The sequence below is a fragment of the Lissotriton vulgaris genome, chromosome 9 (genome assembly GCF_964263255.1).
Source record: "Lissotriton vulgaris chromosome 9, aLisVul1.2, whole genome shotgun sequence".
NCBI classification, from domain to species: domain Eukaryota; kingdom Metazoa; phylum Chordata; class Amphibia; order Caudata; family Salamandridae; genus Lissotriton; species Lissotriton vulgaris.
The window spans coordinates 486,558,745-486,582,058 of NC_141697.1; the positions used below are offsets into that span (position 1 = coordinate 486,558,745).

At 42.4% G+C, this 23,314-nt stretch overlaps 1 long non-coding RNA gene across 1 annotated transcript in view; it reads right to left on the reverse strand.

Moving 5' to 3' along the window:
* LOC147690308 (uncharacterized) overlaps nucleotides 1–10,430 on the reverse strand; it is a 90,165-nt gene extending 79,735 nt beyond the window's left edge. Inside the window, exon 1 of the long non-coding RNA XR_015299951.1 lies at nucleotides 9,947–10,430. This is a non-coding gene — a long non-coding RNA (uncharacterized LOC147690308). The remainder of the gene's footprint in view (nucleotides 1–9,946) is intronic.
* Nucleotides 10,431–23,314: the final 12,884 nt, after the last annotated feature.

The window sequence follows — 23,314 nt, forward strand, 5'->3', positions numbered from 1 at the left end:
GTGAAGACACAGCAAATACGACAAAATAAGAACACGTTTTAAAGGCCTGTTTGCAGAAAGTGAACACTCATGAAAGAATACTGTAAACGGGCTATGCTCATTGGATAGCCTTAAACATATAAAGCCAGCAATAGAAAGCAAGCAAATGTGAGTTACAGACCACAAAGCCAATGTTAAGCAATAGTCGGAATGCATTCCTAGGTCCGCCTTCAGTATGTCTATAGCAAACCAGACAGTAGTGATGTCTGGCAAGCTTCAAACTAAAGATGGGTTGCACTTTCCAGAAATGTTGAGATTGTTTACATATCTTGTCATCTTCCTTTTGTTGTTGGCTTTATTCTCCCCAGTCCTCTTAATACCTCTGCCCCAGATTTTTGCTTTTGGTCATACCATTCACAAAACAGAATGAGAGGGCACAGTGAGGTGCGAATGAACTCAGTGTTACTCCTATAATTAAAGTCAGCTCAGAAATGAATCCATCTGCAAATGTTCTATTACTCTCCATCGCTAACATTTTCATTGAATTTAATTTTAGAAAATTCCTTTAAAGCCTATTATATAATTAATGTCCATACTTTGTAAGTTTTGAAAACAAAAGTTTGCAAGCTCCTTTTTTATGTTGTTTAATACTCTATTGAAAGGCTCACTAATAGTTCAGTATATTTGCAATGTGCCTGCATTCTGAAGTGTACTTCACCTGAAATGTATCAGATTATTGGGCATGCATTGCACACCCCTTAAATTCAGTGACTGAGAGAATCTGCAGTGAGCAACTATGAGAATAAGCAGTGTACATAAGGGGGTCAAAGTTAACATTGGTCACCCTCGATGCAGGCACAAAGGGGTGTCACACTTGCATTCTCACCTGCCATTTTATTTAATCTGTATTAAACACACATGAAAATGTATTCTTACACCTTAGATGATGTTCTAAACAGCCTTTTTTTTAAGGCTATCTACTCTTTGTCTTTTATTCCTACATTTCCATTTCTTTTTTATTGTCTTCCCCTCTCTTTTTCTTATCTTCCCTTTACTTCCTTCTCCCCCGCCCGTTCCTCCTGTCTCTTCCTCCATCTTTTCTCTTGTTCCTGGAAAGCAAGCGTCAGTTTCTTCCTCTCAAACTCTCTCTCCTTCTCTTCTACCTCCTCTAAAGGACCAACCGAAGAGCTCCAGTGTGTGCTGCACTTCTCCTATCTAAGGGGATGGCTCCCAGAGTCGATGACAAAGAAATACTTGTAAGTAGTGGGGAGAGGGGTTGTCTTGTGCAAACTAAACTAGATGACACTCTAGGCATGTCTTACTGTAAACCTGTGCTAAAGTACTAAAATAGCCTGACATTCTAACTCTCCATCCCTGGATTCCTCCCAGGGTAACCTCCCTGGTGCTCGTCACAGTTAGATCCTCTTCACCCAATTTGCCTAACTGCTCCTTAACAAAAACCACCAAGGATTTACCTACCCTTGCTCCTGGGAGCTCTTCATCCTGTCTCCTGGTTCTCTGACCCATAAGCCTGACCTTGTATGTCACTACTAAGGTTTGTTAGGGCAATTCAGCCCCACTGGAATAAATAACTCTCTGGGGTTTTAGCAGAGGGAGACACAGTCAATGTTCAAGTTCATGTAGCTCAGGCTATCTGGTAGATTGGGTTCTAGGAACACACAAGCGCGCAGCAGCTGGTAACCACATCAATGCTGAGTGGTCATACTCGCATCTCTGAATAGTGTGGGCTGGTGTCCTCACCTCCTCTGACTGGTGGTATTAGTGGCTCTGGGTGGAAGTGCCACATGTCTACCAGCATCTATAGGTCCATTGCTGACAGGAGTCCTACCACCGGGGCAGTCTCAGGTCTTCAATCGCGAGCCTTCATGTCCGAGTAGAGTCAGCACGAGGTCTCTGGCAGATGACAGCCATTTATTGGTGACAATGGCTGACACTTACTAGGGTCGTAGGACAATTCTGCACACTGCCCAACAATCCAGGGAGAGTAGCTGATCTTCTCCTCCTCAGGCTGTCTGACTCTGCAAAGTCAGGTGCCCCTTTCTCTCTCTTAGCAGGGCAGGCCACGGGCAGATCTACACATCTCCAGCAAGATGCATAACATTCAGGGGCTGTCCCTCACCTCTGGGAAACTGGGTAACAAAGAGACCAGCGGTAGATGAGTTTAGCAATCCTTCAAGTACTTTACGGAGCCCCCATACCTTGATCAATGGAGAACTTGGAACTAGAACCATGTGGGATGGTTTGAGTCTCACTTTTATACACATTTTGGAATCAGGGCTTGTTGACCCCACTATCAGTATCCAGAAACCAGTTTGGAACAGGTCCTTTTCCTGATTCATTTTTTCTTCCGCAGACACATTCTTTGTCAAAGACGAAGGCTCCCCCAGCAGGTAGTGGCAAAGCTAGATCCAACTGAAGCACCCAAAGCTAGAGCGTAATTAAGAGTGCCTGCCTGTAATCAGCCTTCTGGGATAGCACTCAGGAGAGAGAGAAAAAGAGGACAGGTCATTTTTAGAAGATTTAGTCTAACAACGGAATCGACTGACGCACCTCCCCTGCCCTACCAATGACATTGCTCAGAAAGAGATAATCATCAGATCTTTGGTAACAGGTTTCAATCGAATAACTAAGGCAGCCCTGGCTTTAGCCCACCACACGTCATTCTGTGCGGCTGTATCTACTAGCAAAGAATCCAAGCAATTCACTGGCACTACCTGGGGAGGCTGTACTCAACCTCCATTTTGTGCTATATTTTGCCAGGAGTATCCAAAATGAATCCTACTTGTCTCTGCAACTGCTCACCCAGTCACACTCACACCAATATGGAGCTCTCTGCCACCCATCACCAATAAAAAAACATGCACACTAACGTATAGGGGGATATCAGTGCAGGGTCTGAGCATCACATTCAAGTTGAACTTTACATACACGGGGCCTGTAGGCACCACCCCCATCCATCAACATAAAAATAGTCCGGTCAGTATAATCATTCAGAAAAACGGTATGTTGCCACCACGACCTAATGCATATCAACCAGGACAGGGATAGTAGTCACACATCGACTAGAAAACATTCTTGGTTCGTCACTCCAGACCACTGATCTGGGCTCTGGGGTTCAAAACAGTGACGAAAAGCAAAGGCCTCAGCATGCATGCAGGATTCTCATGTATGCTGGGCCAAAAAATATCAGGATATCTAAAACATTAAACCTAGAGACAGTGTCAAGAGTACAGTCTGCTACATAAGTGTACATAGCCCAAGAGTAAAATATTTCCCTAGCACACCAGCAATTGGAATCTTGCCTATCACGAAGGTCATAGAACAATATTTCTCAAATGATGACCGCACGTGATGACAATATCGCACATCTCATTCTTGAGTTAGCACTTAAGACTAAAAACCTTTTAGCCTAATTAGAGTTTAAGGTAAAGGTTGATTCATCTCGTTTCCCAAGTCACAGCATGTAGCCTCACTGAGGTGTGCCTTAGGGATAGACGGGTGGTTAGCCACATCTGTGATTGGCATCATCAGAGAGGAGATGGTGGTATACATACCTTTGATCTAAGTCATTTCTATTCCCCATCCGCTTCTATGCCACCAAATAGACATCGACTTGGGAATTTCCATAAGGGCAGCATGGTGTGCCCTAGATTTAGTATTCCCACGTTCAACCATTTTGACATGCTCTCAGAACTAGAGGGGGTAGACTGACTTAGTACAGAGGGCGTTAGGGATAACTTGATATCGAATCTGTTAGATGCGACAATGGAGTGTGGAGGAGCGAATGAAGGAGTGATTAGTATAATGGAGGCTCCAAGTATGAGCTCAGAAGAATCTAACCCTGTAGAGTAGGGTATTTGTAAGGGAGATGCTATAGGGGGGAACCCACATAGTGAAAATGTAGAGAAGAGTGGTCCTTCTAACTGTATAGATCCATTAGACAATAGGGGAAGATGGCTGATAATGTATTGGAATGTTGCAGGCCTAAAAACAAAATTGTCCAACCAGATATGGATTAATACCATAAACAACTACGATATCGTGAGCCTGCAAGAAACCTGGGTAACAGAGGCTTACCATTTATGTGGATTTTAAACTTTATTTTCACCAGCAATAAATTCACCACATGGCAGGGCAAAAAGGGGTTTGTGCACATATGTATTGAACCAGTTCAAATGTGAGAAAATTGAGATAGTGTTTAATAATAGATACTACCATATGGTTAAGATACATATTAATAAGTCACTGTGTTTTGTAATTGTAAATTTTTATAATAACGTTCCCATGGAGATAATTAAAGAAACGTTGAAATCACTGGGTGCAGATATCAAATATTTGATGGGGGAAGTTCAAAAGAAGTCATTGTTATTTGGGGAGGGGACTTCAACTGTTCAATATATAAAAGGGGAGAACAAGGGGCCTGTGGTATTACGTTGGACCACGATACCAGCTTAACGCATTTTGAACATACCACATGCGGGGACCTTCTAAATGAGATTATTTTCTCCTGTGATTTGGGCTTTGCAAATCAAATTTGTCAACTAGAGGCCCTTGTTTTTCCCACATTTATTGGTAGAGGTGCCTCCTCAACAATTGATTTCATCTTGCTGTCCCATAGATATGGACGACAGGTTAAAACTTTTAAAACCCTTGATACAGCACTTAGTGATCATTACACCTTAATTGCGGAAATTTTAAATCCACATTATGATTCTGGGGGAGATAACACATTAAGGCAGGCTATCTCTGATGTCACCCTGAATAGATAAAATGGATACTCCTTAAAATGGAGCAAGGTGGTCCCGGGTGATTTCATTTATAAATTAAGAAATGTTCAACCAGTATTGAGGCTTGTCTGGATGAAAATTCTGATAGTCATTTTATTATTACATTTTTTTTAATAATTGTCACATACATCAAAAACAGTTTATGGATGGAATTGAAAAACCACAAAGAAAAAACTGTGAGTTGGTTTGACACAGAATGTACCAAGGCTCACTCTAATCGTAAGCATGCCCTGAATGCTCCCACTCGTGATCCCATCTCGATTAGGGAGCTGCAGAAAGCTTATAAAAAGACATTGAAAACAAGAAAAGATATTATAAAAAATGATGCCTAGGACTCTCTGTGCGAGGCCTCTCAGAGTAGGGACACAACGGCTTTTTGGAAAGCGGTGAATGCCCCATTTTTTTATGACTATACTAAGGCTCGGGTAAAAATAGCGATTTCTGAGGATGTATGGGTAAAGCACTATGCCCAATTGTATAGTGCATCGTGTGAACTTCAGCAAATATCATCTAAAATGACTGCGGTTGAGAGGGTTCATGATACTAATAGGAAATTTACACTAGGCATTACAGTGGAAGAGGTAAATCTAAGTATAAAAGCTAGCCAGGGTGGGAAGGCAGCAGGTCCCGATGGAGTACCAGCTGACCTGTATAAAAATAACATGAACCTATGGGGGCCTATTCTCATGCAACTATTTAATGCATCCTGTATTAATGGACTAACTTCATCATGGTTTGAGTCTATCATTGTCCCTATTTTTAAAAAGGGAGATAGACAAAGTTGCGCGTGCTATCGCCCTATTTCATTACTAGATTCATCCATTAAGATTTTCGGTAGACTGATTTTAAGTAGATTACAAAGTTGGGTGGACGAACAATCAATTATAAGTGATCTTCAATAGGGGTTTAGGAAGGGCCTTGGTACTATTGCCCAGGGTCTTAATTTGTTTATTTTACTAGAAAAATATACCAAGGTTAAGGGGGAACGCATCTTTTTAACTTTTGTTGATTTAACGTCAGCTTTTGACTGCGTTACCCACAGTAAACTCTGGTTGATTTTAGAGAACTTGGGGGTGGAGAAAAATATAATGTATTTCCTTAGGGAGCTCTATTCTGGGGCTACAGCTTCAGTCCGCTATAGCAAGAATGGTGAGTGCACAAAGATCGTTTGGCATAGCGAGAGGGGTGCGGCAAGGATGTGTCCTTGCTCCCTTTTTATTTACAATCTACATCAATGACCTGGAAAGAAATTTGCTGCAGGAGTGCAGGGACATGCCTATGATAGCAAAAAGATCAGTCCCTGCACTACTATATGCGGATGACACGGTCTTGATGGCTCGGGCCCCGCTTGCTTTGCAGAGGATGGTTACATCATTCACCCTTTTTATGTCTAGTTTGGACTTGAGAATTAATTGTACAAAAACGTTCTGCATGAACTGTGGTTCAGGGGCAGATAAAAAGAAAAAAACGATGTACATTAATTCAAAACCCTTGGACTTCACCCCAAGTTTTCCATACCTGGTATATTGTTTGAGCAATATGGCCTGTGGTCAAGTGCAATAAGGGCAAGAAGACTGATGTTCTGCAAATCTAAAATGGCCTTAACAATTTTCAGCAAGAAGATCGGCAAAAAAACAATTAGGGAACTTTTAACAATTTATAGAGCAACATGCGTAGTAATCACGATCTATGGCGCAGGTTTATGGGGATATGCCAATGTGAAATGCCTCCAGGTGGTGGAAAACATGTTTATGAGATACCTTCTAGCTGTACCAGAAAGTGTCTCTACTTATATTTGCCACACGGAACTTGGTCAGCCATATATTGAAGATATCATTAAGGTACAACCAGTACTTTGGTGGCACAGGGTCTGGACCACCGAGGAGTGTGTTTTTAACCGTACTATCTTAAAGGACGTGATGAGCCTAGATCATGTTAGCAAGATAGGATGGCTATCTATCCTATGTTAAAATGTTTTTAATAAATCTAGGACGTCAAGATTATTACGATGAACCACTCTTAATGTGTCATATCCCCAGAAAGGAACTTAAAAATTGTTGTATGCAGTACCTGGAAGAAAGAAGAATTAACGGTGTAATGAAGAAAAAGACAGTGGTTGCTCATCAATTAATAATGACCTCTAGCAACATACAACCATATGTAACATTATACATGAGTAATCGCGAAAGTTTTTTATTAACGCGTTTCAGGCTAAATATTCTTTTTAGAACTTTTAGTTTCCCAGATATGAACAATTGTCAAAGCAATTAAGTAAATGCCCCTGTGATGATCTATCGGAGCAATCAGATATTCATTTTTTATTCTTTTGTAAGAGTTATATTACCCCAAGGAAGAGATGGATTGTGCCCATACTGAAGATCATGGAAGCTAACCAGTGTCGCCCTGCTTTCTTAGCTATACAGAAATTAGATACCACATTAACTGTTGCAACTGTTTCTGCCTTTTCAAAATATATTTTTAGATTGCGGAAATCAATTTACGTATGAAAATTAATAAGTCTATGTTTACTCTGCCATGATTATTGTTTTTTAATACTGTAAACTCTGAATGTACTTTTATGGTTGTTTTTAATGATAATAACTGAATAAAGTTTCTAATGAATGAATGAGTTAGCACTTAAGACTAAAAACCTTTTATCCTAATTAGAGTTTAAGGTAAAGGTTGATCCACCTCGTTTCCCAAGTCACAGCATGTAGCCTCACCGAGGTGTGTCTTTGCTGTGATCAAACACCTCATCATCACCACTACTATGTGTGCACTAATGCAGATCCATCCATAAATTATAAACTGATGTTTAGGGACCAATTCTGCATTTCCATAAAACGAAAAGCAATTGCCTAAAGGTGAAGTTTGTTTTTCACGAGTTGCCTTGCTTTTGTTTGGAGAAATTTTATTTTATTTATCAAAAATAAAAGGCTCCTATATGATATCAGAGTCTCTATTTCTAAGAAAATGTAGGGACGGTATTATTGCTTGTCTGAAATAAAGGTAAGCCTAATATTTGAGTGAAGATGTATGTTGAGTTGGGGAGATTTATTGCTACTGATTTTTCCAGTGTTAGGGGCACATGTTGCTATGGCTGCAATTTGATGATTGGTGGTGAAATTCCATTATTTATAGTGAAGATGGATTTGATGGCATTATGATTATGGCTTGCGCTGCATGAGGCATAAACATGTCTGTTGTGTCATTGCATTCTCTTTTATTGTATTCTCTGTAGGAGCGAGGCATGGAATGTGGTTACATTCGACTTGCAGATTCCATTCCAGAACATTCGTTACCGGAGGTCTTGGAGTGGAATCTGTGCTGCCTGGCTCCTACCTGTTTCAACTATCAATACAAATAAATACTTTAAGAAACCATTTGAAGGCGTGATTGCATCACTACAATGTCCCATCCGTCTGCAGCTGCCATCTACGTCGAGTTTTGTGTAACTTTCAAGTTTCTCTCCCTTCCCTCTCTAAATAGAAGTTCGCTCGTAAAATGTGACTAGAATCCACTTAGAGGAGACACTATGGAAACATAAAAATAGGTGAAACAGAGTTTAATTAAGGGGCTACGTTCAATTTAAAAATAATAGGCTGATGTGAAATTGCTTAAGGTTCATTATCTCAAAAGTATGGGGTTAGTTAAGCAATTAATAGTGAAATTGTGCTGAAAATGCACCGTTTTGACACCATTTTCTGCACTTCTGTTGGTGATGGTGAGCAACCAATGCCCCTGGGAGGGTCATGCTTGATTGACACAGAGTGAAAGTATTGAACTAATTATGAGTCCTCCTTCGGCACTTTAAAAAGCCACCAGCGCCTCAAGTGCCTCTTCAAAGTCTTCAGTGAAATAGCCGCTCTAAATAACATTACAGAAATATGGATTATGGAAAAAAACGTTCTAAATTATCTCTTTCCTTTGCACATAATAGGACACTGCATATTCAAGGCCTTCACTTAATTAAGTGAAAGGTCTTATTTTTTATTTTGTGTTGGTACAATGATCCAACTATGGCATTAAAGAAATCAAATATGTAATCATCTCTTATAGATGAGTAGATGCACAGGCGTACTTGTTGACATGTGCAAACGTCACATAATTAAACACCAGACACATATAACCCAGCAACCCTCACATATTATTAACACCTCAGTTGTCTTCGACGCCCTAGTTGTATTCACAGGGGTATTCACAATCCGCTCCTAAAAGAGCAGCCTGTATCTTTTGCACTTCATTTAGTGTGCGTGTGGTGAGTAGTTTATGTCCCTTTGCTTAATCAAAGGGGCTACGTTGTCAGCGGTGCAAGAGGTACCGTGGCACAAGGGCCCAGGCTGGGAAGGGCCTGCCGAATTCCAGTTATTGATGTTTTATTAGCTAATAGAGGATTAGAGGGAACCCATGTCCGCTCCTAAAAGAGCAGCCTGTATCTTTTGCACTTCATTTAGTGTGCGTGTGGTGAGTAGTTTATGTCCCTTTGCTTAATCAAAGGGGCTACGTTGTCAGCGGTGCAACAGGTACCGTGGCACAAGGGCCCAGGCTGGGAAGGGCCTGCCGAATTCCAGTTATTGATGTTTTATTAGCTAATAGAGGATTAGAGGGAACCCATGTCCTGGCTCGCATTAGGGCACGCGGCATCGTTGTGAGTGAACAAGCACTGCACATCCCTGAAGGTCAGTGGCGCGAGGAGCCTGTTCTACGTGTTCCTGGACTTCTCCCGCGCGCCCGGAGCACGAGACTTGCCTCCTGGGCCGCGCAGTGTATATCGAGCGCGCTAAGTGCACCCAGAGGGATTCGTGGGTGAATGAAAGAAACGAACCTGCGTTCCTGGGCCGCGGCGGCGTCCCAGGAGCTTGTAATGTACATTCTTGGGGTTGAGCATCGTATTCGGAGATTACAGTCTGTACCACCTGAGGTCGGTGTAATGCAGATGCATTTTGTTCAACGGACAACTGAGTCTGCACTGTGCACCCCTTGGGTTCAGCAATTCGTAAGGAGCTTGTGTGCCGCTGAGGGTTCAGCCTTACGCATGTTTGAAGAGATCCAGCCATGCGGTTTTGCCTGAATCCGCCAGGCTCCCTTTGGTGCCCGCAGTGCAAGTGCAGGCGACTGTTTATTCACAGAGGAAATGAATGGACTCGGGAGTTGCTCACCTGAAGGAGAGGTCACACAACGGCTCCAGTTGACCCCTCCGGCGCCGTCGTGGTTTCTACTAATATTCTTCCTCGCTCCGAGTTTCGGCGCTTTGCCCTTCTGTGTTTGAGCCGTCTCCGCTCGCCCAGTCCAGTCGCAAGTGGTCCGTTGTTGCTCGTCTGTTCTTCCTCTGATCTCTCTTGTGCCGGAGTCCTTGACCTGTGGAACACTTTGGGCGGGGCAGCCTTTGCACCTAGGCTGAGCCAGGAATAGGCAGGACGCCCGGGTTCTGGTCCTGAAGAACCTCAGTAGTGTTGAAGAGTGGTGGCCTCAGTGTGCGTTCGCACTCCCTGAGATGGGGAGACTGCCGAGTGCAGGATTCGGGCCACTGCTTGGCGCCTCAGTGAAAGCAGCAGCTGGCCGTCCTCGCAGCAGCAGCAGCTCTACCTGTAGCTCCGCACCCCGAGCAGCTCGCGGGAGCTCGTTCGCCGCTCCTCCCTCCCCATTGGTGCTCAGGGAAGCAGCTGTTATCCCGTTGCCGGGTTAGTTGCCGAGCAACGATGACGCCCTCAGCATCTCTACAGCAACTTGAGCGGAAGCCCGAGCGTTGAGTGCTTGGAGAGCAGACTGCCCGGAGAGTGTTCACTGTGACAACAGCATCCATAGAGCGTGAAGCGTGTAGACCCGAGCCGCAAAACAGAGTGCTGTGAGCATGCACTACCGGGCCGCCTTCAGCTTTCTCGGTGCTATGTAAGAAATAATCCATCTACTGCCAAAAATGAACCCTTTGTACAAACATTATTCCACTCAGTAACGCTGCAGCAGCACAGACTGGGCAACACAGTAAGGTGAACGACATCGGTGCATAGGGGTCGAATTAGCCTATAGGGCAACGAGACAGCGCCAGAAGAGCTGCTCGGAAAAGTCAGTTTTTGGGCTAGTTTTGTGGCTGTTTTCTTTTCTTGTGGACCAGATTTTACTTTTGATGTCCCTGATATGACTAGAAACATTGTCTGCAGCAAGTACAAATACATTGGTTTACACATACCTCACAAACACCTGTATGGTGTGTCTTCACAAGCTCAAAACGGCCCGAATGTATCCAAGTTGGCCACTTTGTTAAGCCATCTGATTTGCTACTGGGGGCCTCTTGTATTCTGGTGCTCTGGCCTATTTTTGTCCCAATCCGACCCTATTGGTGCACTGCAGAAAAGTGCACGCATAATGGGTGCATAGCAGAACAGTGGTTGGCACACACATTAGCAGGATACGAGTCCACGTAGAGCAGGAGGTCACCTTAAATGAGTGAACAGGAGCGGAGTGGGAAGTAGAGATATCAGTATCAGTTATCAGATGCTTTGTTCTCAAACACTAGGGACCAGTTTACAATCGATGCCAGCCTGTTTCTTCTGAGCCATTTCCTCTTCCAGGTAAATGCAATTGTAAATTGTAAATTGAATACTTGTATAGCGCACTACCCACCCGCAAGGGTCTCAAGGCGCTTGTACGAATACCGCTGTGGAACCCGTCCTGGCTTTCCCTGTGAGGCGTCCACTCTTGGGCACCCCCAGGGTGAAGGCCAGGCATCCTTAGCGTTGTGGGGGCCGTTGTGGAGATTAAGCAAGCTATTGCCCAGAGTTGCAGAGTGGGACTCTATGATTAGAATAGGCACAGAGGCGAGAATTATCAGGTCCGTTGAATTTTTGAGCCCAAGACTCGCCAAGGCAGGGAATTGAACCCTGGTCCCAGGCTAGACCTCTGCATCAGGGTCTGCCGCTCTAACCATTGAGCCACACTTCTCCAATTGGGGTTGTTACCTGGACATGTGCCCTCCTGTAGGGGTGCCCACCTCTCTCCTCTCTCACAGGCAAAGAAGACCACTTTAAAGCTCCCCTCCAGCAGACTTAAGATGATATGCCTTCACCTTTGTGAGACTGGCTGTTTGCCACACCAGCCCTGGAGCTCAATAATATCCCTGGCACTCTTTTAAGTGTTACCTCTTCAACCAGTGTGAAATCCTAGAACTCTTTCAGGAAGTTTCAAGCTTTCTCTTACAATCTTTATTTAGGGATGGAATCTTGCTTGTTAGGATATTTTTACTCTCCAGACAATACACAGTTTTATGGCCTGATTTTGATTTACATGGACAGGTCACCCCATCACAAGCATGGCCATGTACTCTGTACAACAAATTCCAAGTCCGCCCCTGTCCACCAAAGCCGCAGTCTGCCCGCCTCATTTAGAGTCATGCCGAACGTGAGTACGCTGCCGATAGAGGCCATATTTGGCTCCGTCAACAGAATACTTCTTCCAACGGCCCAATGGAGGAGGGTGTGGCGTTGTGCTCGTGGTGCATCCTCTGTTACCATAGTTCCAGGTGATGCACCACATCCACGCTCCAGAATGTTAGGTTACTGACTGTTGGTGAAAGAGACCTGACTGGAAAGGACTGTTGTGCTTGTTCTCTATTAAACTTATATGTTTAATACTTTATTTGGATTCCTCGTTCATTACAGAGGGGCCATTGGAGGAAAGAGTTTACACTTTCCACCCTATTTAAGGTGGAAAATGTAACATCTTTTTCTTCCTTGTCTGACACCGTCAGAAAAGCATGGTAGTGGTGTAGAGAAGAGATCCAAGCGTAGGTTAGATGTGACAGCTTTTATTGCAGGAATGACAACTTAACATCCACAGGAAAAGTAGAGCAGTTAACGCAAGAGCATCCCACAGCAGAATGAGCTCCTGACACTCCAGCATTCTAGATGACATCAGAAGTTCTACAAACGACATCAAATAGGAATACAACAAACCACCCACCGAAAAAAAAAAAAAAAAAAAAAACGATAAACCCTACAAAAAAAAAGAAAAAGGAAGTAAAAAGAAAAGAAAAGAAAGGAAAAAAAAAAGAAACATTAAGAGCAAATATAATCCTTAAGCTTTACGGGAACATGTTTTACACGAGAACTACTGCGTAAACTAACAGGCTGGGAAGAGCACGCCTGAGAAACAGCATTTTGAGAAGCAACATCATGAGGCACAGTATTTTGAGAAACAACATCATGAGTGTTAGACGGAACGATCTGTAAAGGAAAATTGTTAGGACAAATTCGAGGCAGAGATACCTGAGAGGAATGCAGGTTATCAAAGGCTTCATGAGAACCATGAAAACCAGAATCAGAGGAACTGGGGTCTGAATGAACAAGCTTCTCATGTATGACATTTGACCTGCACGCTGAAATACGCCTGAAATTCCAAATCTTGCCACCCTCTACTCTAACAGCTTTACTGAAGACCTCTGTAACTTTGACAGGAGAAGACCACCTGGATATGCCTTTAGGAATGATACCGCCAAACTTCACCCTGACCAAATCACCAACAGAGATTTTGGGCGAAAAAAATTTCGGGGAAGAGTTCTTAACCATTTTGTCTTGGTATTTACCAACGCGGTCTCTAATTCTATTCATATCCAACTCTAAATACCCAGAATCTTTCGTCTTCAGCCACCAAGGAAAGATCTTGGTACCAGGTTTCCTGCAACGCAGCATTTCAAAGGGGGACAAACCAGTAACAGAGTTGGGGGACATACGATATGTGAACAAAGTGGCCTGTAGAGCTTTTTTCCACTTCAGTCCACTCCGTAGGGCCAACTGGCAGGACTCCTTAATCACTCTGTTAAAGCGTTCCACCTGGCCATTGGATTGTGGAGAATAATTCGAAACCCTTTTGTGAAGAATACCACAAGTTTCTAGAAAAGCAGAAAAAACTTCGCTTACAAATTGCGGCCCATTGTCGGAGACAATTTCTTCAGGTAAACCCTCTCGACAGAAAACTTCATTTAAAAATTCAACAACAACTTCAGAATTGACTTTTTCAACGATTTTAAGCTCGGGCCACTTGGAGAAATAATCCACGAGTACCACGGCAAACATATCTTTTCCTGACTGGTAATTAAAAGGACCGATGATGTCAATTCCTAACTTCCTCCAAGGTCCACAAACAAATTCAATAGGAGAAAACCCAGAAGAAATAGGTTTCACAGATTTGTCGCTCAAAGAACATGGAGAGCAATTCCTTACCCACCTATCAACCATGGCGTCCATACTAGGCCACCAATAATACTCTCGGATTCTTCTTTTAGTCGTGGACATCCCCATGTGACCTTCATGGGCCAACCTGCAAATGGATTCACGGACATTGAAGGGCGGGACAATTTTGTCATCTCTGTAAACCATATCATCGATTACTGACAATTCGTCCTTGACTTTGAAGAAAGAAGCTAAATCACCACACAACTTCCTCTCTTCAGGCCAACCAGCGCTCAAGAAAGTTCTAACCTTGGCAAGAACCTCATCGTGACGCATAGCATCGGACCAAACACTTTCAGTGATGGAATTTTCTAAATCCTTACCGCCAATTAGATTAATATCACAGAGAGAGAAAGCGACATCACATTCATCAGAAATAACTGTGTTAGGAGTTTCACTAACAGGGAGACGTGACATACAGTCTGCATGTACGTTAAGCCGTCCAGGGACATAGACAACTTCACACCGGTACTCTTGCAGTTTAGCAGCGAGACGAGCCAGACGAGCAGTGAGAGTCCTACCACCCCCAGCTGACAACATGTTGACAAGGGGTTTATGGTCAGTCCTCAAAGTAAATTTCGTACCCCAAAGAAATTGTCGAAAATGCTGAGTGGCCCAAGTGCAAGCAAGAAGCTCCTTTTCTATGGTAGAGTAATTAAACTCGGCGTCCCGTAAAGTCCTAGAGGCATAGGATACAACATATTCACCTAAACGATCCTTTTGCATAAGAACGGCACCAAGCCCTACATTACTGGCATCTACACAAACAATGCAATCTTTGTGGACAGAGAAAGGTTTAAGAAAGGGAGCATTAACAATTTTGCTTTTCAAAGAATCAAAAGAGGTTTGCTGTTCTGTACCCCACACAAATTTTGCCTGTTTCTTTAGTAAAGAGCGCAAAGGATGTACAATGGTAGAGTAATCTTTCACAAATTTCCCATAAAATTCGGTAAGTCCTAAGAAGGACAACAGCTGTTCCTTTGAAAGAGGAGTGGGAGCATCAGTGATACTTTTTACATGATTTAGTTTAGGTTTTATACCATCACAGGAAATTTCATGCCCTAAGTATTCGACTTTAGATTGTCTAAATTTGCACTTGTTAAACTTTAGAGTAAGGCCTTTCTTTTGCACAATAGACAGTACACAATGCAAATTGTGATCGTGTTCCTTGACATCTACTCCAAAAATAAGGATATCGTCTTGGAACGCGATAGCTCCTTTACAGTCAAGAAGAACCTCTTTCATCAGGCGTTGGAACACAGAAGCAGCACTGGCGAGTCCAAAAGGCATTCGCAAATACTGGAACATGCCTTCCGGAGTCACAAAAGCTGTAAGTTTTTTTGAATCTTGGTGTAACTCAACCTGATGATAGGCACTAGCTAAATCAATGGTTGAAAAGACAGTAGCACCTGTAAGGGAAGAAATTAATTCGTGGATGTTAGGGAGAGGATGTTTATCTACCCAGATCTCCTTGTTTAAACTGCGGAGATCCACACATAGGCGGAGCTCGCCAGAACTTTTGAGTGATAAAACAATGGGAGAAACCCAAGGGGAGGATTCTATTGGTTCAATAATCTGTTTTGATACCAGATCACTCAAAATGTCCTTTAACTTCTCCCGATAGGCTAATGGGACATTTCTGACCCTGTGTCTGACTGGAATGGCATTATCATTCAGAATAATCTTGTGCTGAAAATCAACAAATTTACCTAAGGTGTCCTTAAAAACATCAGGGAAAATTTTCTTAGTGTTCTCTACAAACAGAGAATTATCTCCCGCATCGCAAATACTTAAAACATATGGTTCACCCAAGTAGACTGGAGGGTTGGCATTGGGATCAAGTTTAATGCCAAGTAAACGTTGATGTGGCCAACTGAAGATAGCAACACCTTTGGTGGCAACATAAACTTTCCCTTTGGCAAATCTATCAGCAACCTGAAAATCAGCCCAGAAGAAACCTTCCATATCTATTTTTTTGCCAGTGTAACCACCTGGAGATATATCAGAAGTCAACAATTTCCTATCCCCCCAGAGATTTTTAAACAGATTCAAACCAATAATGGAGTACCATAAACATGAATCCATCATTAAAAGAATGGGCTGGTTATCAACTAAAATGGTGTAAGAAGGAAACTCCTTCTGTTCAGAGTCATCCACAGATAGAATACAATTGAAACTTTGTAAAACTTCTTCTTCTTCCTGAGAGATGTAGTTGACCCTTTGGGAAGAACGACAAACGTTAGCAAAATGTCCTTTCCTTTTACATTTTACACAAACTCTATCCCAAGCTGGACATCCTCTATAATTTCCTATATGGTTAGAACTACAGCATCTGTAACAATACATATTTTTCCTGTAGGAAAACTTATTTTCGACAATATTCTTATTTTCAAACACTTTCTTCTCATTGTCTTTTCTAGGAAGTAACCTATTAGAATTGGATGAAGTATTTTGATTCTTTACTAACGCAACTTCGGTTTCAGTAACTTGAGGCTTGGGCGTTTGACCTCTGATTTCCGAAACAAACAATTCGGATTGCTCAATGCCTTTAGCAATATTGATGACAGAGCTCAAAGAAGATTCTGTGCCTAACCAAAGTCTTTCTTGAAGTTTCTTACTTTTGGTGCGCATCATTATCTGATCTCTGAGAACTTGTTCGTAAGAGATGGTTTCAAAGGCACAAGAACAAGCCAGAGATCGTAAGGCAGAGACATAGTCCTCAATAGATTCATCCTGTTTTTGAACACGGGAATAAAATTTAAAGCGTTCCATAACAGTATTTATCTTTCTTCCAAAACGAATTTTCATCTGTGCACAAGCCTTTTCAAAAACATCCATGTCTCCTGCATCATCAAGTGATGGAAGATTGTCAAATTCTTTAATGCCAGCTCCACCAAGACAGTGTCTGAGGAGAGCTAACTTGCGTTTAGCCGAACATCCATCTTTTTCTAAAACCTCAACATAGGCTAAGAACATTGGGTGCCATAAATCCCATTCAATATTGGGATCACCAGCACTTTGTAAAAAATGAGGTGGAGCAGAGATATTGGACATGCTTTTTGTATTGTGTGACTGAAATTGACAAGAAAATAAAAAAAATGAAAAAATAAAAATAAAGAATAGATTCCAGTACCTTATTGTTAGTAAACCGCTAGACAGCAAATCCGCTAGAAAAACGAGGCAAAATGATGGAGAACTGATGAAAAGAAGAACATCTTCGTGAAAATTGCTTTCCGATTTGCAAAGTAAATAAACAAAATGGCGGCACGTTGTGACGTCAGATGTTGTGAAGGTGAAAGGGTAATACCCACAATTCACTTGATTTCCGGAAAGGAGCGATCGGCAATTGAAGATGGAAGCTCTTCGGCGTTGCTAGGCGCAGTGAAGATTCCTCCGTGTTGCCTGGAAGCAGCGGGTGCAGCGGGTGCAGATACAGCGGGTGCAGAGGTTCCACGCAATTTGAAGGATGCGTTTAACGGAACATAACACTCGGTATGTGAAATATTTGCCAAATTGTAAAAAACAAGTATGGAAAACTCACGGCTAGCACATTAACGGTGGCAAGTTCAAAGCTCGATAGTAAAGACGTCGGCAGTGCTAAAACGAAGGCAGTTACCGGGATTTTCAGCTGAAAAGTGAACGTTGTCATCCGATATGTCCTTCTAGCTGAGAAGTAGCTGTAGTTACCCAGTCGTCGCCAGAAATTATGTAGAGAAGAGATCCAAGCGTAGGTTAGATGTGACAGCTTTTATTGCAGGAATGACAACTTAACATCCACAGGAAAAGTAGAGCAGTTAACGCAAGAGCATCCCACAGCAGAATGAGCTCCTGACACTCCAGCATTCTAGATGACATCAGAAGTTCTACAAACGACATCAAATAGGAATACAACAAGTGGGAGACAGGGAAAAACAATAACGACCCCCAAACGCTAGAAGAAAACTCCATGACATCAGTTCCTGGCAATGTCGAGAATTGCCTGCAGACAACTTTAAATTTGGTAGGCAGGAGTTCCTCGGAGTGGCTGAGGTATGGCCCTCCGCCATCCCGTGGAGTCAAGCCCATCTGGCAAACTCTACATAGAGCCCTTAGCCTTTAGGTGATGGCCCAGCTATAGGGAGTGATGAGGGAGAGCATCAAAATTAAGAGCAAAATGTGGCATGAATTTCTCATACCTGACAACAATCATCAGCCTTTTGGAGTAGCACTTATGGGATAGACAAAAAAGGCAATCCCTTGCAGAACAGTTTGTCCTGCATTTCCAAAGCAGACCACGTCTGTATCTCCCTGCATCATCTACATATCATTGTCATTGCTTCCCACAGGTGCTCACTCCCAGCCCCGCCCACCTCTCTTCCTAGGCATTATTGGGTGCCCCTTCCACTCCTTATTTAGAGAAGTGCCACTCAGGATGGCATCCATACTGCGTGACAAGTCATAGTGCCCAGGATTGTGTCTATCACAAGTCAGCTGCCCAATTTCATTAGAAGAACGGAGGCTACATTATGCATTATTCCTTTAATGCAGTCTAAGCAGCCGCTTACATCACAATAATAAAAGGTTTTAGAATAGAACAATAGCAACACATGAAAGGTATGAGCCATCAACAATCTGCCTCTTTTAAATGCGGTCTGTAGAGAAGACAGGAACTGGTAATCAGGTTGAAGGTAATTTATTCGTAAGAACAGGCAGGTACAACCACCTCAGACCTCAGCCAGCATACAACTAACTCTGGTATAACATTCCAGAACCCAGTGGCATCTGGTTACTTAGAGACAGGTAACCTAGATACCACATCCTCTTCCTTTAATGAACAAATAGTAATAACAAAAACAGGTCATAATAAAACATATGTAGTGATAGCATAGTAAAGCAATTAACGAGGCTCAACAAGAATACTACAATTGTAAGAGACCACCACTGCCTCCTTGAGAAATGAAAGAACAAAACAAAAAAAACTACATCACAAAATCACTAAATTTCTTAGGCAGTGTCACTTGTTTCTTCCTTGAAGAAGAAGCAATTTGTTGTAGATTAGAATCATTACTAACATTCAAAGAAGTCTTACCTTCCACAGTTTTAGAATTTGTGACTTCATCCCATAACCAATTGGTTGCAGAATCCATTGCAACATCATCATGTTTACTCCAGTTCAAGATCTCATTACACTTAGACATTCTGTTGAAATGCCAAATCTTTCCATCACTAAGTTTAGCAGATTTGTAATATACTTCCAGAACCTTAAGAGGTTTCGAAAATTTGCTACAACCTTTTTTTGTTTTCTGTGCAAATTTTACTTTAACAAAATCACCTTTTTGCAAAGAAACATCTTTAACACCATGAGCACAATCATAATAGATCTTATAATTCTCTTGAAGTTTCTTGAGATTAGCCCTAACTACTGCAGGAGACCATTCACTACACATTTTCTTATGATTCCAAGTGACATTTTCCCTTGTGAAAGGTTCCCTCCCCTCAGCATTCTCAATGGGCTATAATCAGCTCCCGTGGGGGTAATCCTAAATGCCCAAATTGTTTTAAACAATTCATTCCTCCAGTGCTTGTTTATACTAATGGCACTCTGAATGCTTCCTATGACAACCCTGTTGAAACGCTCAACAATACCATTCCCGGCAGGGTGATATATAGGGGTCTTCTTTCCTTTAATACCATTCCAGGTAAAGAAACTATTGAACTTCCCTGAACAAAACTGAGTACCATTGTCCGTTAGTATAATTCTCGGAATACCTTCCCTCAAAAATATGTTCTCCAAACAATCAACAATGGTATTACTTTCCGTGTTATCAATTAAAACTACTTCAGGCCATTTAGATAAGCTATCAACTATGACAAGAAGAAACCAAGGCTTACTATCCGATTCAGACACCGGACCCAATAAATCAACACTTAACTCCTCCCAGGGACCATGAGGAATGGTCCTTTCTCCTAAAGAAGGTCTAAGCAACACTTGGGATTTGTCAGAATTTGAACAAACCACACATGATTTAACTACACCTTCTATGTCTTTGTCGATGTTAGGCCACCAACACCAAAGCTTGACTCTCTTCTAAGCATGGGCGGAAAATCCGTTACGCTCGCGGATTTTGCGGATTTTCGGTAAATTCGCAATCCGCGAACGCTCGCGAATTTACCGAAAATCCGCAAATTCGCACACAGCGGATTTTTTTTCTTTGCGGTGTAAGTTCGCAATTGCGAACATGTAGGTGCGGCGGGCAGCAACAATCTCGCACTCGCGAAATTACAAAAATTGCAATTCTGCACAAGAAATCTACTAGCAAGCAGCATAGACCTTCTGAAAATGATGTTTTTTTATCAGAATAACTCCTCAGGTTGACATTTGCCAGGATTTTTTTGGATTTGAGGCCTTTTGATTTTCTCTGGATAACTTTTGGATTAGAAATCAACTTTCTCATATAAGCTTGATGGGGCATTACAGTTGCTGTAATGCTGTTCTGCAGAAAAACGAGTTTTGCAAAAGTGAAAGCAGGTTCAAAAGTTCAAACTCATCATTAGTAACCGTTCCCTGTAGTGCTTCCTGACAAGGGCCCCTCCAGAGTTCAGTTGCTAGTTGCAACAATTGTATGACCCTGCTCTGACCCTCACAGCAGGCTCATAGAATAGCTACAAGTAGGCCACAAAGGTCCTGGAAAAAAAAATTGCACTGCAACAGAAAGCAAATGACAGATAAGGAAGCAGGTGCCAGACTGGAATTTTAAAACAGTGACACATTAATAAATCAACCCCAAATTAATTCATGTCAGTTGAAGCAGGCAGGTGTGCTTGCTTTTCCCCCCCACAATCTACAGTGATGATGAACCAGAGGGTGGCATTGATGTACCAGAGGGTGGCATGGGTGAAACAGAGGGTGGCAGGGGTGAAACAGAGGGTGCTGGGAACCTGTAATGATGAACCAGACGTAGAAACAACAAAATCGTGACCGTTGGGAGCCGACATGTAAGTTCGCAATTGCGAACTGTTACAAAACCCTCGTGAACTGTCAGAAATCCTTGCAAACTGGCAGAAATCCTTGCGAACACAAAAAAAAAATCCGCAAATTCGCGAGAATTCGCTAATTTTGCGGATTGCGAGTTCGCAAATTCGCAAAATTCGCGAACGCCAGATTCGCAAAATTCGCCCATGCTTACTCTCTTCTTCAATTTTACAACACCAAGATGCCCACAATGGCATATCTCAAGAATTCTTTTCCTTAATGACTCCGGAACTACAGACTTCTCTCCCCTCATAATGACTTCATCATCATTCACAGAAAGTTCTTCTGTGACTTCCCAAAAACTTTTGCAAACTACCAACACGTCCTTCTTACAAGGCCAGCCATTAAGTATGAAGGATTTGATCCTTTGAAGCAAGGAATCATTACTATAAGCTTCCAACCATTCCTGTTTTGAAATTGCATCGGTATCCGAGTTTTGAATACTAAACACATCTGTGTCTTCCCAAATAGTTCCACCAGAGTCAGAAACACATGCTACACTGAAATCATCCCACTCATTCTCAACCTTATCTGAAATGGGTAAAAGTGCTCTACTCAGAAAATCCGCCACTAAATTTTCTTTGCCAGGTAAATAAATAACATCATAGATATAATCCAACATTCGTAAAGTCATCCTGGCAAATCTAGGTGTAGCCTTTTTCAACCCATCAGAAGTAAGAATTTTCAGAAGAGGTTTATGATCAGTCCTGATAGTAAATTGACTGCCCCAAATAAATTGCTTGAACTTCTCTGTAGCCCATACAGTAGCTAGTATTTCCTTTTCAATAACAGAGAACTTACACTCACAAGGTGTTAGAGATCTGGAAGCAGAGGACACAATGTCTTCAGTACCTTTGTCATTAACTTGGGAAAGTACAGCACCCAACCCTTTCCCACTGGCGTCAGTTGTTACTATGCTGTGAGCCAAGGGATCAAAACCTTTCAATGGAACAACATGACATAGCTCATTTTTAATAGACACAAACTCTCCTTGAAGGTCAGGGTTCCACATACATTTTTGTCTGACTTTCAACAAATTCCTTAAGTTGTGAATTTTCAAAGAAAAATTCCTAATGAATTTTGAGTAAAACTCAATTAATCCTAAAAAGGACCTTAATTCTTCTTTTGAAGTTGGAGAAGGGGCCTCCTTGATGGCTTTAATTAGATCCCTCTTTGGTAAAATTCCAGTACCTCCAACCTCATGTCCAAGGTACGTAACAGAGTTCATGGCAAATTTACACTTTTTCAACTCTGCTGTTAACCCACGATCAGAAAGTTTCCCTAGAACTAAGTCTAGTTTTTTGTCATGTTCAGTTCTCTCTCGACCCATCACCAGAATATCATCCTGGAAGTAAGTTACTCCCTTCATGTCCCTAAATATCTTGTACATCAACCTTTGGAAGACAGCCGCGGCTGACGCCAACCCAAAGGGCATACGCACAAATCTATAACACCCAAAGGGAGTTATGAATGCAGTTAGATTCTACTTCCAGGATGTAATACAATCTGGTGATAGACCGAGGTCAAGTCGATAGTGGAAAACCATTTGATACCATGTGATTGAGCTAGTAGTTCTTCAATCCTAGGAAGTGGGAACTTATCCACAACAATATTTTTATTAAGATCCCTCAAATCAATGCAGAGACGGAGCCGGCCATCCGATTTCCTGGCCACGACCAACGGAGCCAACCATTCACTGCATTCTACAGGTTCAATTATCCCCTTCTCCTCCAAGGCATCCAATTCTGCTAAGACTCCATCTCTTACAGCTAAAGGGATATTCCTGGCTCTATGTGAGACAGGTATTGCACCATCCTTTGTAAATGTAAATGAAAAAATGTAAATTGATACTTGTATAGTGCACTACTCACCGCAAGGGTCTCAAGGCGCTTGTACGAATACCGCTGTGGAACCATCATGGCTTTCCCTGTGAGGTGTCCACTCCTGGGCACTCCCAAGGTGAAGGCCAGTCCACCTTAGCGTTGTGGGGGCCGTTGTGGAGATTAAGCAAGCTATTGCCCAGAGTTGCAGAGTGGGACTCCATGATTGGAATAGGCACTGAGGTGAGAATTATCAGGTCTGTGGAATTTTGAGCCCAAGACCCGCTGAGGCGGGGAATTGAACCCTGGTCCCGGGCTAGACCTCTGCATCAGGGTCTGCGGCTCTAATCATTGAGCCACACTTCTCCATCCTTTAGAATAATCTTGTTCACAAAACCATTAAGTTTCCCCACTTTACCAGAGAACACACTCGGAAACCTGTCCTTTAAAGTATCAATAAATGATATATTT